Source organism: Mus caroli, chromosome 10 (genome assembly GCF_900094665.2).
Source record: "Mus caroli chromosome 10, CAROLI_EIJ_v1.1, whole genome shotgun sequence".
In the NCBI taxonomy this organism is placed as follows: domain Eukaryota; kingdom Metazoa; phylum Chordata; class Mammalia; order Rodentia; family Muridae; genus Mus; species Mus caroli.
Genome location: NC_034579.1, coordinates 16,860,477 through 16,875,300, shown reverse-complemented (window position 1 = coordinate 16,875,300; position 14,824 = coordinate 16,860,477). Strand labels below are relative to the sequence as shown.

The 14,824-nt window shown below is 39.1% G+C and overlaps 1 long non-coding RNA gene across 1 annotated transcript in view; it reads left to right on the top strand.

Moving 5' to 3' along the window:
* The first annotated feature begins 607 nt into the window (after nucleotides 1-607).
* LOC115032119 overlaps nucleotides 608-14,824 on the top strand; it is a 48,090-nt gene continuing 33,873 nt past the window's right edge. Inside the window, exon 1 of the long non-coding RNA XR_003837752.1 lies at nucleotides 608-685. This is a non-coding gene — a long non-coding RNA (uncharacterized LOC115032119). The remainder of the gene's footprint in view (nucleotides 686-14,824) is intronic.

The window sequence follows — 14,824 nt, the reverse complement described above, 5'->3', positions numbered from 1 at the left end:
CCAAAATCTCATCTTTGCCTCTGATTCCAAACTGGCTTGTGGGGAAAAGTGATATACCATGAGCTCACCATGTTCTTTCAGATGATTTCCTGTTTCCTGTGTATTTAAATACACAGGGAATAATCCCTCTATTAAATGAGACCCTGAGTGTGTGGATGGGCAGAAGTTCAATGAAAAAGGAAGAAAAATATGTTTGCTGAATACCAGATGCAGAATGCATAAATCCAGTTGGATCAGGCAGGGAAAAGCTTTATGGCTGACGTGCAAGAAATCTAAGGGAACTGGAAAGCCAGATAGGCATGTGTCAAACAGACTTATTTAAATCGTCCACTTCCTCAGCAAAATAAAAATTTGAGGGAGTTCTGTTTCCTCTTGTGGTTTGAAATTACAGTTGTGGGCGATAGAAGTCCTGCTTGATTGAGGGCTTCCAGGCAGAGGGGTTACGTGACTCAGTTCAGCACCAGGCAACACTGGGATCACCCAGTGTTTCTTACCAGGCCTCCTACATCGTCCTGTTTGTACTTTCTGTCCTTTGTCATCTTGGCAACAAATTGCAGTGCAGCTGACCACGACTTCATAGTCATCTGACTTGTTGCTCTGAAAAGCTCTTGCATCTAAACGAGAAAGGCGCCTCCTGGTTTCCTTGTGGATCCAGACTACAGACCCTTGTTCTTCAGGCTTAGAGGTGAGATAACTCTCCTTTGACCAGCCTTGTCCTGCTCATAGTTCATGCTTATGATCTTAAGTGTTCAATTTATATTAAAACAAACCTAACTTAAAAGCTATGTCCTGGAAACTAAGGAGATGGCTTATTGAGTAGGGTGCTTGGCTTTCTACCCCAGAACCCATGCAGAAAAATCCAAGTGTGATGGCATTTGCTTGCAATTCTGGCACCAGGGAGATGGAGAGAGGTAGACCCTGAGGCCCATTGGCCAGCCAGTCTAGCCTACTAGAGTTCTAAGCCAGGACGAGATCCTGTCTAAAAAACACAGAAAGAAAAGAGCTGGGGGTGGAGAAGGAAGGATGCCTGAGGCCATCTTCTGCGTCCACATGTGCACACATGGTCCTGTACACGCATGCACACACACTGATAGTGTACACACCTGCTTCGAGGACCACTGTAATATGTACCTCTTCAGGTGTGGCACCTTAACAGACAAGTTCTTCAAGAGGCTCATGGTAGTTAGCAGGTTATTGGCATGAAAAATCTCAAAGCAAAGGTATTTACGTGCTAACAGTGTCCTTTACAGTATCAGAATTCCTTGGGTTGTTCCTCTAGGGACACTTCTGTTCAATAATATTCTGTTAAATACACTATTTTAACTTCGTTTTATTCAACAGAGTAAAAGAAGATAGAATGCTATGGAAAAACCATACACTTTCCAGTCCTGTGGGCTCAGACCACAGTTACTCTTGTTCCACCACTTACAACTACATGAACTCCAGCATATTACTATACTACTGTACTATACTAATAACTATATTATACTATACTACTATAACATAGTATACTATAAGAAAACTATATACAGTTTTCTTAACCTTTGCTAAGAACATATATATATATATATATATTCTATATAACATATATATATATATATGTTCTTAGCAAAGGTTAAGATATATAAATAACATATATATGTATGTGTATGATTATTACACACACACACATATCTCTATCTCTATCTCTATCTATCTATCTATCTATCTATCTATCTATCTATCTATCTATCTATGCCGCAGACCCTCTGGGTCCCTTTGTCTGCGTGGAACGGGTCTCAGGGGCAGGTGGGCAAGGTGTCAGCAGCTGACAGACAGACCAACACACGAGATTGTGTAGAATCTGAATGCATTCTCACAAAGTGAACATCAGTCTTATATAGTACAGAAAATACAAGGGGTCGGAAGTCACAGCAGGCAAGGTACATTGAAGTTACCTGATACAAAACAAAGGAATGACTACAAAGGGACTTACAGGAACCAGGTAAATGTTTACAGTAAAGATAAAGCAGTCCTGCCTAGGGTCAGCTTTGTGACAGGCAAGGATTTCACACTCTAGTGCTATACCTTTGAACCTTGTGAAGACTAGCACCAGGGGGTTCTGCTCTTAGCAGGCCTCATGAATAATGAAATATCACCACCCCCCTATTTCCTAGGCCTTGCTAAATTCTTATATGAGTGTAACTTTTAAGTATCTGGAGAATCTCCATTTGTCAGGAGAATTCACCAACTTGCTTCTAATATGCAATGTAGCCTGTACTGAAGATTTGTATTTCAATGGGATTCCCTGGCTCTTTTATGGTATTCCCTAGTTTGGGTGAGATTTGCTACTGTCCTTAGTAAATATTTTGCAGACCAGCTCTGAGCTACTGGCTCCGTCTTTTGTAATGCTTAATTAGTTACTAAATAGGTAACTTCTTTACTGCATTCCTGCCGGATTCCAAGCTCATAGTTCCATACACCAGACTAACCCGGGAATAGAGTATGAGTATGTGGGTAAATGAGAACGCCAAAGCTCCAGGAGGTGAGTTTCCGAAACTCTTTTCCTCATGAGTGCTTACAGACATTTCAGCCTGTCAAGCAGACTTGACCAGAGTGCATGGCATTTCCCAGTGTGCGTGGCATATATATATATATTATTTATAAGGAATCTAGCACAGTATCTAGCCCTTTGAGAAAGATTAGCAAGTTTTTACTCCTTATTCTTTCTCCCTTTGTCTGTTCTTCCCTCTTTTCACTAAAATCTTATTGAAAACATTTTATATAATAACCATATGGTCAGCAAACTGGGAGGCAACTAAGAGTAAAGTTTGAACTTAAGAACTATCCACACTGCCTAAATGTCTCTAAAGGCACAATAAATAAGACTTGTTATTGATATTGATGAGGAAATGTCCCAACTTATTGTGATGTCAGTGTGTGTGAACAGGAAGCTTTAAGCCAAGGAAATACAGAGGACCCATCAAAAATGGAAAGATGTTCCATGTTTGTGGCTTGATAGAATCAATAATGATAAAATGACCTAGAATGGTCAGTAGATCTAGTAAAAGTATAACATAAAAACAAAATTCTAGGCCTTTAGGCCCAGGCTTGAGAATGTGACCTCTGTGACTTAATGCTCCAAGGTATGCTAATCATAAAACAGATAGCGACATTCCTTCCTCCACCCACCCGCTTCCTGGGTTGAAAGAGTGTTCATTCATAGAAAGTCACCCTGACTTTCCACCCATTGCAAACCCACTATGCAAATGTGCTTTCCTTAGGGGCTCTTAGAAACTGTCTTGAGAGATAACCCGCACAATTACCAGGTATTCCTTGTGACTCTTGTGACTTTGCACTTCCTTGGGACTCTTAACTGGTATCTTTGGTATTTTCCAACAACACCCTCCCCACTTCCTTGAGTTGTGGTTTCTTCCTTTAAATACCCCCTTGCCCAGCTACTCGGGGCTCCACGGTCCTCTACCCCTGCGTGGTGTATGACTGTGGGCCCAAGAGCACTCTTGAATAAAAATCCTCTTGCAGTTTGCAGCAAGACTGTTTCTTGTGGGTGATTTGGGGTGTCGCCTCTCCTGAGTCAGAACATGGGGGAGTCCTACGTTGTGGGTCTTTCACTAGTATAATTTACCTCTAACTACTAACAACACTCCCTATATAGCCAAAATGAGTCATGAAACTCAGATAGACCCAAGAAAGACCTTGAATACCCAATGTATGCTTGAACAAAAACAATAAAACCGAGACTATTACAATATAATATTGAAACACACTATGGAACTATAGTAGTCAAACGGCATGGCATTGTCACAAAACGGACCCATTGACCAACTTCAGAACAGAATAAATATTTAGACACAAATCCCTGTATGCAGAACCAACTGATTTTTAACAAAAGCAATGAGAATGCTAGAGAGAGGACAAGGTCTCCCAAAAACAGCACTGTGAGATGTTGGTATGTATATGTGTATCTGTATGTGTGTTTTATGTATGTATATATATATATATATATATATATATATATATATACATACATATATATATACATACACATATATATACATATATAAATGTATATGTATGTGCATATATGTATATATGTATGTGTATACTGTATATCTGCACACACACGCGTGCGTACACACACACACACACACACACACACATATATGTATATGAATGAAATTAGCCTCCTTCATCTCATGTGATACAAAACCCACCTCAAAATAGATTAAGGAACTATAAGACCTAAGACAAAGGAACTACTGAAGATAAGAGAAAGGGATACCTTCAAGATGTTGGGCTAGGCAAAGATGTTTATAAGGTCCTAAAACATGGAGAATAAAGGTGAAGTAAATAAATGAGTTCTATAAAACCATGACACCTCTGCACCATGAAGGAGACAACCAACTGTGCAGTGGTAACAGAAAGAAAAATGGACACACTGCTTATTTGATAAGAGTTAGTGTCTGGAATACATATGAGTCCCAACAACAGCAAGAAGTATGATTTTAAACAAAGGACAAATTCTTTGCACACACAGTTCTTAAAAGAGGAAATACAAGTGGCCAGTGAATACATAAGAAAGTGCTCAGCATCATGGATCATTAGGAAAATACAAATCAAAATCACACTGGTGTTTCACTTCCCCCACTGAGAGTGGCTTCTGTCAAAAGGACAAGACAGTATCAGAGAGGATGCAGAAGGTGGATGACTCACAGGCTGTTGGTGGCAGTGCACATGGATATAGCCACCATGAAAATCTGTATGGAGCTCCTCAGAAAGTGAAAACGAAAGAACCATATACACAGCAACCACACTACTGAGTTTCCAAAGAAAACGGAATCGTCTTGTCAAAGATATACCTGGACATCTTCGTTGTCCTGGAACTCTGTAGACCAGGCGGATCTTGAGCTCAGAGATTTGTCTACCTCTACCTCCCAAGTGCTGGGATTAAAGGTGTGCACCACCATGTCCAACTGGATGGACTTTTAAAAATAGATTGTAAATGTTCACATACTCATTCTGGAACCCACCGCTGAGTACGTAGCAGCCAATACACTATGTGGTCTTCACAGCTTTCTTGTCCCGGTTGTCACTCGGCCCACTCCCTCCTGATAGAACTTCCCATTTAAACTGTGTAACTATTTCTGGATGCATTACTATAACTCAGCACGTGTATACAATGTGTATTGACCAGGTCAGGCCAGCTAGCACTTCCATCTCTGCAGACATGGCTCCTGTGTGTTAGGGACCAAACACTTTTCTCCTCTGGTGACTTGGGGATGTGCAGTTTTTTTTTTTTTTTTTTACTGAGGCTATGTTCAGTCTGCTTTGCTGTAGAACATTCCACTTACTTCCCGTCAGCTGTGGTTGGTTAACACTGTGGACTAAGCATTCCCTCCTACTCTTCCAGTGACATCTGTTTTACTTCCAAGTTGTCAGTTCCACCTTTAGTGAGCAGGCAGTGTTTGTCTCCTGTGCCTAGCTTACTTCACTTAATGTGGTGCTGTACTGTTCCACTATGTTATAATTTTACCTACTAACAAATTATTATATTTTATAAAAATATTAATATCATAGGTGTATATTATACACATATTTACTTGTATATTTTTTATATATTATATCTAATATATTTACTTTTTTTCTATTATAGAATTTTATCCTTTATGATTTAACATTATTCCATTGAAGACACACAAATAGCACTGATTAAACTCAATGGGTCACAGAACAAACAAAGAGACAAGAATGTAGAACAAATAGCTGCTAGGGAGGTATGGAGGTTGACAGGGGACAAGGGGGGAAATTAACCATAATGTTATAGTAATATATACAATATAACATAATACATATATAATCTATTATATTCACATATGCTACATATATTGCACATATATGTAATATACAATATATATATATATAGATATATAGATATAGGTATAGGTATAGATATAGACATAGATATAGATAGATATAGTCCAGGAACAAATTCAATGTTATTTTTGAACAAAAATTATAAAAAAGTAATTCTAATCACACAAGGAAATTATTTTAAATTAAAATACAATTACATCATTTATGCCCCCTCTCTTTCTTACCTTCAAACACTCCTTTTTGATGCATCTGGAATTCATGGCCTCTTTGTCTTTAACTGTTATGGTTTTACAGACATACACACAGACAAACACACATACACATACACATGTACACTACAGTCATATGCAACACACATATACACATGCACAGATACACACAGACACCCACACAGACATACACCCAATCATACACACACAGATATATACAGTCACACACACAGACACACATACAGACATACACACAGTCTCACACACACAGATGTACACACAGCCACACACACAGACATATACACAGTCACACACATACACACAATCACACACACAGACAACACACAGTCACCCACACAGACACACAAAGACATACACACAATCACACACACACAGCCATACACACAGTCACATACAGAGAGAGACATACACACAGTCTCTCTCTCTCTCACACACACACACACACACACACACACACACACATAGTCACAGACACACACAGACATACACAGTCACACACACACACACACATACAAACACATACAGACATACACACAGTCACACACACAGACACACACAGAAACATACACACAATCACACACACAGACAACACACAGTCACCCACACAGACACACACACACACAGACATACATACAACCACACACACATATAACACACAGTCACCCACACAGACACACACAGAGACATACACACAATCACACACATATACAACACACAGTCACCCACACAGACACACACAGAGACATACACACAATCACACACACACACAGACATACACACAGACACAGAGACACACACAGAGACATACACACAATCACACACACACAGACATACACACAGCCACACACGGAGACATGTACACAACCACACACACACATTCACACAGAGACATACACACAATCACACACACAGTCATACACACAGCCACACACACATACACACAGTCACACACACAGACATAACAGACATACACACAGTCTCACACACAGAGACACACAGACACCCACACGACAGTCGTATGCTGACACACTATGTTTTGTTTACTATTATGGATTTCTATATATTTCAGTACTTCAATACTTTCTCACTGGTAATCATTGAATTTGGTTTCCACTTCTTTGTTTTTTTTTCCCTACTCCTTGAGCTTACTATATGCCAGGCACTATATTTTACCCCCAATACATAAAGTAGCTTGCTTCAATTCCAACATCAGTGAAGGGTAAATATAATTCCCAGCTGAGTGTGGGGGTGAATGCTTATAATTTTAGCACTTAGGAGCTGGAGGTAAGAAGAGAAGTTCGAGGTCATTTTTGACTACATGGTGAATTCAAGGCCAACCAGTATTGGATAGAACCTTGTCTCAAACAAACAAATCCCTGAAATATAGCAGATCCAAAGAGTTTAAAAGTAACCTTACATAACTAATATTGAGCCAAAATTTGGTAAGTACCAACAGTTGCATGGCTAATGTGTTAAGACCAAGATTAAAACCCATGTGTAATGAATAGAAAACTGGATAATTATATTTTTACACTCACGAAATCCCTCTCATTACCTAGAATATTTTAGGCTACTATCAACAGCATACTTACAGAGAAGCAAGTGTGAGCCCTTCCTGCTCTGACATTTCTCTGTCATCATGTTCTGTCTCCCTGTGTGCCATACCCCTCTGTGATGCCATTGGCCAAGACATGATGCAGTCAACAGGACCCCAAGACAGCGCTAACCAATGAGGCCTCTCAATCTTGGATTTCCAGGTTTCAAAAATATCTGCTAAGTAAATCCATGTTCTTTATAATGTGCCAACCTTGGACATTGTATTGTGTCATGGAAAACAGACTAATGTAATATCATAAAGAGAAGACTTTTGAGGGATGTATTTGAGCTTCATTACAGACCTGAAGACAATAAGTTTTGGCCTAGGAAAACTTATTAAAGTCTAATTTCTAATGGCAGATTGTGACAAAGCTAACTGCCTTTATTCTGGCAAAACATAATAAGCACCTAACTGTGTTTTTATTTTCATATATATTTTAAAAATTCTTAGAAGAAGAAAATATACTTTTAGAAACTTTCTGAAAATAGGCCATATCTGGCCTATTTTAACTTGATATCTATATATTTTTTTTTACTGAATGCAAGTCTTATTTGACATTTAAATTTTTACAAATGCTATCACTCAGTTATTTGAATTAATCCACAATGGTTACCCTTCTCTGGCCAGAGGTTGATTTTATGGTATGATGTGCTGTCTGAATCCTTGAACTCCTTTTTACCTTCCTCTTAAAATTAAAGACCAACAGATGTTATTTGTAATTCTCCTACTATCACTCCATTAAAAGGCAGAGCAAACATTCCTTCTTCATTTATTTCCTCCCTCCTTCATTCCTCTTTCCGTGTTCCCAAACACACACAAAGGGGAGCTATATGCATTCTCAGGGCTGAGCGTCTGGCACTGGACAGATAAGTGCTGTGCCCTTCCATGTGGAAGAGCAACTCCCAGAATTCCTCAGTTGCCCACAGTTCTTTTGTTTAGGGTTGAAGCCTGCATGCTCTCCCTAACCACTGTGGTATGTCCATTGGTGTGTTCCTTCTTCAGCTTCTGTTTGGGCAGTCGTGTTGCTGAGACCTTATGGGTGTCGCTTTTGATATTACTAAGAGACACAGTCCAACACCAAACTCCCTGATCCTCTGCCTCTTGTGGTCTTCCTGCCATCTCTTTTCAATGTTCCCTGAGCCTTACGTGGGGGATTGTTTTGGAGATGTGTCAGATGTGTCCACTGATACTGGGCTCCACAACTCTGCATTTTTGTTGATTGTGGTTTTCTGTAGTGGTCTCCATCTGTTGGAAAGAGGCACTTCCTTGATGAGGGGTGAGGACTACATTTATCTGTGGGCAGAAAGACAAAAGTTTAGATTGTTTTAGTGATTGTGCTAGCAGCAATATAGGAGCTAAACAGATTATATCTAGGTTATATTGTATATGTATATATCTATGTTATGTGTAGAAATATAACAGGATATATATGTTTAGATATGTATATAAATATGTATGCATGCACATAAACATGTATGCATGCAATAACAATTAATGCAAAAAAGAGGCCATGAATTTGAAGGCATATGTAGGGTTTTGCAGGGAGGAAACAGAGAAATTTTGTAACTGTATTATAATCTCAAAAAAAAAAAACCTAAATAAAAATAGTAGTCATCCACAAATGCAGAAAATGTGTCTTTAACCTCAGAATTTATATTTCCTGTCTGCATGGCCTTAGCCAGTTTGACGGTCCTCCTAAGCTGCAGTATAATCTGTCACAGATAGGTAGCAGACCCACTAGAGGATTATTAGGAGTAAATGCAAGATGGCTACAAAGCTCTTACAAGGAAAGTGCTCAGTAAGCACTAACTGTTCTTTGAAGTCTCATCAAATACTACTTTCTAAACAAAGTTGTTTGATTTCCAACAGTTGACACAGAAGAGCTTAAATGGACATTTAAAACCCCACTTCATTTGTCCAAAGCAATCAGAGTTAGGAGCAGTGTAAACACCCTTCAGATTCTGTACTTCAGACTCTGTCAATAGAAATGGGTTTATTTACCAGGTACTTTTTAAAAGTTGTGCTTTGACAGGTATCTATTAATGCAAAGATTATGCAAAGCACTGTATTTCTTGCCCTTAGGGTCGCTGAATTAATAAATTACTAACCATGTGCTTAAATTACTAAAGCCATAGAATAACTATACGTAGTAGGGAGAAGGATGCTCTCATCCTGTTTCACTCTTTAGCCATTTCCTCTGTCCAGTTCCTGAGTCTTTCACATACTACCTTCTAGAACTCAGTCACCGCTAAGAAGTCGTTTCCTGTATTCTCAGTACTGTCTGTGGCCCAGCCTGGATTCTTGCCTGGCACTGCTTTCTTCTTAGGCTGACCCTTAGCTGAGTTTATTTTCACATTCCTGTCGACTGAGGCTCACAGGAGTTAATGTCTTCCTTGATTCTTTGCTCAGTATGTTAACTGCCAGCCATTGGTAATGACCTACACGTGAATTTATATTCATTATGATTAAATGATACCAAAAACTGAGATACTGAAACCTCACATCTATACACCCACAAACACCCACATTGAGAGGAAGACATTTACGTCCAGGCAGCTACTCATCAATGCTCAGTCCCGTGGGATTGTTCTCTTAGCTTCCTGTCCACCCAACCCCAGTTCTGGGGCAGCACTATCAGCTTATGCTACCCACATTTTTATATCCCAATAGCCATTCACATGCTCTCATGTCACCCTGACTCCTTGAGGTACGCTGGATGACTTTCAACAAACACCTGGGAAATCCATCCCGTGCCTTGGCATTTCCTGTCACCCACTCACCTTGGTCCTCTGAGGATATTCTGTCTTACATGCCTCTTCAGTCTTCACTCTGGTGTCCTCACTGATTGTAGCATTACCCAGAGCTTTCCATGCGTAATCCTACCCCCAAATACTTCATTCTTAAACAACTACATCTAATATTTCAACTGACCCTGCAGTATCCTGGTCTGTATGCACCTTACACTTTGTGATTTATCTCAGACTTCTACTTGCATAGACTCTAACACTCTTACTTGTTTTCCCATTGAATCAATCACTTGGTAAAATTTTGGCCTAGAAAAATTCATTTTTGCTGTCTATACAGGACATACATATACTAGTGTGTGAAAAACTGGAGGATAGCTCCAGCAAATGATAATTCCTACAAAGAGGCTTTATTTTTAAATACTGATTTACTAGATCTGCACTAGTTGTGGAATGTTGCAGATCCATAGCTAATTACCTTATCTCTATCTTGGGCTAGCTTTAGCCCCACCCCACCCCCTCTGGTACCCATTCCTTGCCCACCACTATGTCAGAACTAACATCCTATGACTAATAGAAACCTTTTTGGAATTCATTAACTCAACAGACCACTAGCTCACCCTAATCCAAAAGCTAAGAAGGTTATCAGATAGCATCTAAAAATCTATAGATAAGAGTCTTCCATCTTGCTGTAACTGCCTCTGGTGTATCTTATAAATATGTTAAAATTGTTCTGATTTACAATTTTCTTTGTTCAGCTACTATAAGACTTCATCAAACTGCATCCATACAGGAAAACAGAACCTGGATATATGTTTCTTGACCCATAGTCACTTAAACTTGGCTCTAGAATAAATGATTCCCTTTGAGGTTAAGAGCTGCTGTCTTGCATTGACACTCGATAGTCTGACTATACCGACTCTAGTTATATCTACTATGACTGGTCCTCATTTCTTACCGTTTCCCTGAAGCTCATAGTCCCCTGCCCTATTCCTATCTTAAGTCAGTGGAGCCAATCTCTTACTATAGTGAGCTCAAAGACAATTCGTCAGTCAACAGGGAAATGCCTTAAGTCTCTTTCCCAGCCACCTCATCTTCCTGCTAATAGGCAAACATGCTAAAACTAATTTTGTACATTCTCTCTTCCTATTACCATTCCGCCCCTCCCAACCTCTCTAGACCTTCTCTGGCAGTCTTTTAACCTCATCCCTTTACTAAAGTTGTTTTGGTCAAGGTCACGGTGATTATCAGGTTATGAAATCTAATGACTCAGTCTGGGAGGCTCTTATTTGACCTGTTGCTAATGATTTACAAGGCTCATAACTTCCTGTTTTTAAAAATCTTTTAGTTGGCTTCCAGGACACCACTGTCCTTTGTGTTTTGCCTCTGACTAGTCTCTCTACTCAGTTACTTTGTCCCCCACATCTAAAACCTAAATGCTGACATCCTAAGACCCAATGATTGAAGAATTTGACTATATCCATTTGCCTTACTTTTAAATGCCACCAATACACAATTCTGATGGATTATATTTATTTTCTTCACAGTTGGAACACACAACTCATGTACCTAATTTTTTATTTAAGATAATTTTTTATTTGTTTAAAAGTAACATTTCAGAAAACTCCCTGATTTCAATCACCAAATTTATTCCTGTTATAATGTTTCCCGATTTATAATACAGGAGAAAAGTATCAGTTGTTAAGATCAGAAACATTTTACTTGCTCTCTCTCTTTTTTTTTTATCACAGGTAAGGTTCAGTTTATCAGTAAATATTGTATATTCAATCTTCATAGTACTTGAAATGATTTTGAAAAATATTTATTTTGAGTGTTTGTCTGCACATATATAAGCATACCTCCATCTGTAGTGTCAATGGGGTACAGAAGAGGGTTTTGGGGTTCCCTGGAACTAGAGTATAGACAGTTGTAAGCTGCCATGTGGGTAGAGGGAACCAAACCAGGGTCCACTGTAGAATTAGCAAATGCTCTTAATGGTTGCTCCATTTCTCCATTTTCCTGAGATCTATTTTTAACCATAGCTACCACTGCCAGTCTGGCTCAGCCACCATTGTTCCCTGACTAGATGTTGAAATAGCTGCTTACTCTGTCTACTTGTCTCTTCTTGAGAGATCAGCCATAGTGACCACAGTAAAGAACCAAAAGTCAAAAGAAACCAAATAGTCCTCCCTGTTTGGACACAATATTGATTTCCTGAAATGGCTTTCTCTTAGTGGGCAGCCACATTCTTTCCCCACTTTCAAAGTGAGGCCTTCCCTGACTGCCCTATCTGAAATTGCAAAGTACTGTCCAATTCATGGTTATTGTTTTAGTTGGGTTTTCTATTGCTGTGCTAAAACACCATGACCAAAAGCAACTTGGGGAGGAAAGAGCTTGTTTCTCTTATATTTATACTCCATAGTCTGTCATCCTGTGATGTCAGGACAGGAACCTGAGGCAGGAGCCGATGAAAAGGCTATAGAGGAATGCTGTTCACTGGCTTGCTCCTCATGGCTTGCTTGGCATGCTTTCTTATAGCACCCAGGACCATCAGCCTAGGAATGGCACTGCCCATGATGAGCTGAGTCTTTCCCATCCATCACTAATCAAGACAAATACCACAATCTTGGCTAAAGGCCAATTTTCTGGAAGCAGTTTCTCAAATGAGAGTTCTTCTCCCCAAATAAGTCTAGTTGACAAAAGCAATAACAACAAAAACTAGCCAGCTCAAGTGTGTGTGTGTGTGTGTGTGTGTGCATGTGTGTGAAACTGATGCATATAACCTGTTTATCATCTGTCTCTCTACACCCACAAGCTGTGTATCTATTGCATACCTGCCTGCCTATTCATCCACCCAGTGTCTATATTTTTCCATTAAAGCCAGAGAGGTATATATTGTATTCTACTTCTCTGTTTTGTTCACTTCTGTGTTTTTAGTGACTAGAAATGAGGTTTTGATGGGATGTGCTTTCAGACATGAGTTTTCCCCTTTACAGTTTCACACAGAGAGAAGATTAACTGGTCTTCAGACACATATACATTTTACTGCAAGAAATCATCTCCACTCAAAATCTTACCATAATTTTTTTTTCTTTTAAGCCATCCTATGGTGCCCTTAATTCTGCTTTTTGTTTTGGCTCATACCATATTTGAAAGCTGTTAAGCAGATCTTACTCAATTTTTCCAAAACAAGTCTTTAGTGGAAAAAGACCAAGGACCAGAAATGTAAAACAATGAATGCAAGAATGTTCTTTCAAAGTTTAATAATTTTATAAATCCAGATGTTTAAAATAGAGTTCCATTTTTCAATATATTTAACAAATTTGTCATTGTGAATCACTTAGCATTTCGTGAGATACATATATAGTCAGATTTTATAGCCATTGGGAATATGATCTGCTTGGCTCACATACCCAGTTTTGAAGCCTGTGGAATGGGGATGAAGCCTGCTCCTGCTCCTAAGAGCCCGATCATCTATTCCTCTCCGTGTCCTGCTGTTAGTGAATGCATGCACAGGACTGTCTGGAGAACACTCTGTCATATGCAGCGTAAAAGAGGGTCCTTAATTCCAGACTTATGACTGGAGAGGAAAATGAAAGTGGCAACTAGAAGACCCACCAACAAGAATTAGGAGAGGTGGCTTAATGAAGAAGAGGAGAGGATTGTGGGTAGAGAGAAAAGAGCACATTCAGAGAGATTTGGCTGTAACCTGATCCCAGGACTTCTAACAGCAAATGATTTTTAAAAAACATTTCAAAACTCATATTCTTAGCAGAGTGTGGTATCACACACCATTAACACAATTCTCTGGAGCAGAAATGAGAGGATCTCTGTGTTTGAGGCTACCTTGGCCTGTATAACGAGCTACAGACCAGTAAGGGTTACATAGCGAGACCCTATCCCAACCTTTCGCCAAATTAAAAAAAAAATCATATTTTCACTGTTCATAAACTGTGCTTTAAAATAAGCTAACAGCATAGTGTCAGCGATGGACTTAAGGCACAAGCTCTCCTAGAAATGTCAAAGATAAGGAAGAGCTCTCCTAATGTGAGCTCAGCAGAGCCACTCATCTTTAGGCCACCACAGTGGGCTTAGCTAGAGATGTACCAGTTGAGAGGAATTAAGTCATTTTGATTAATATAATTACCTTTCCATAGAATTAATCAAAACTGAACCATTTTGTATAACTTCAGATCCTTTTCTGAAATTCTTACTAGAAACTAAATTTTTAACTTAAGTTTTTTTTTAATTTTTTCATGTTTTATTTTATACTCCTTTCTTTTTTTATTTTTTAATTTTTAATATTTTTATTACATATTTTCCTCAGTTACATTTCCAATGCTATCCCAAAAGTCCCCCATAGTGCCCCCCACTTCCCT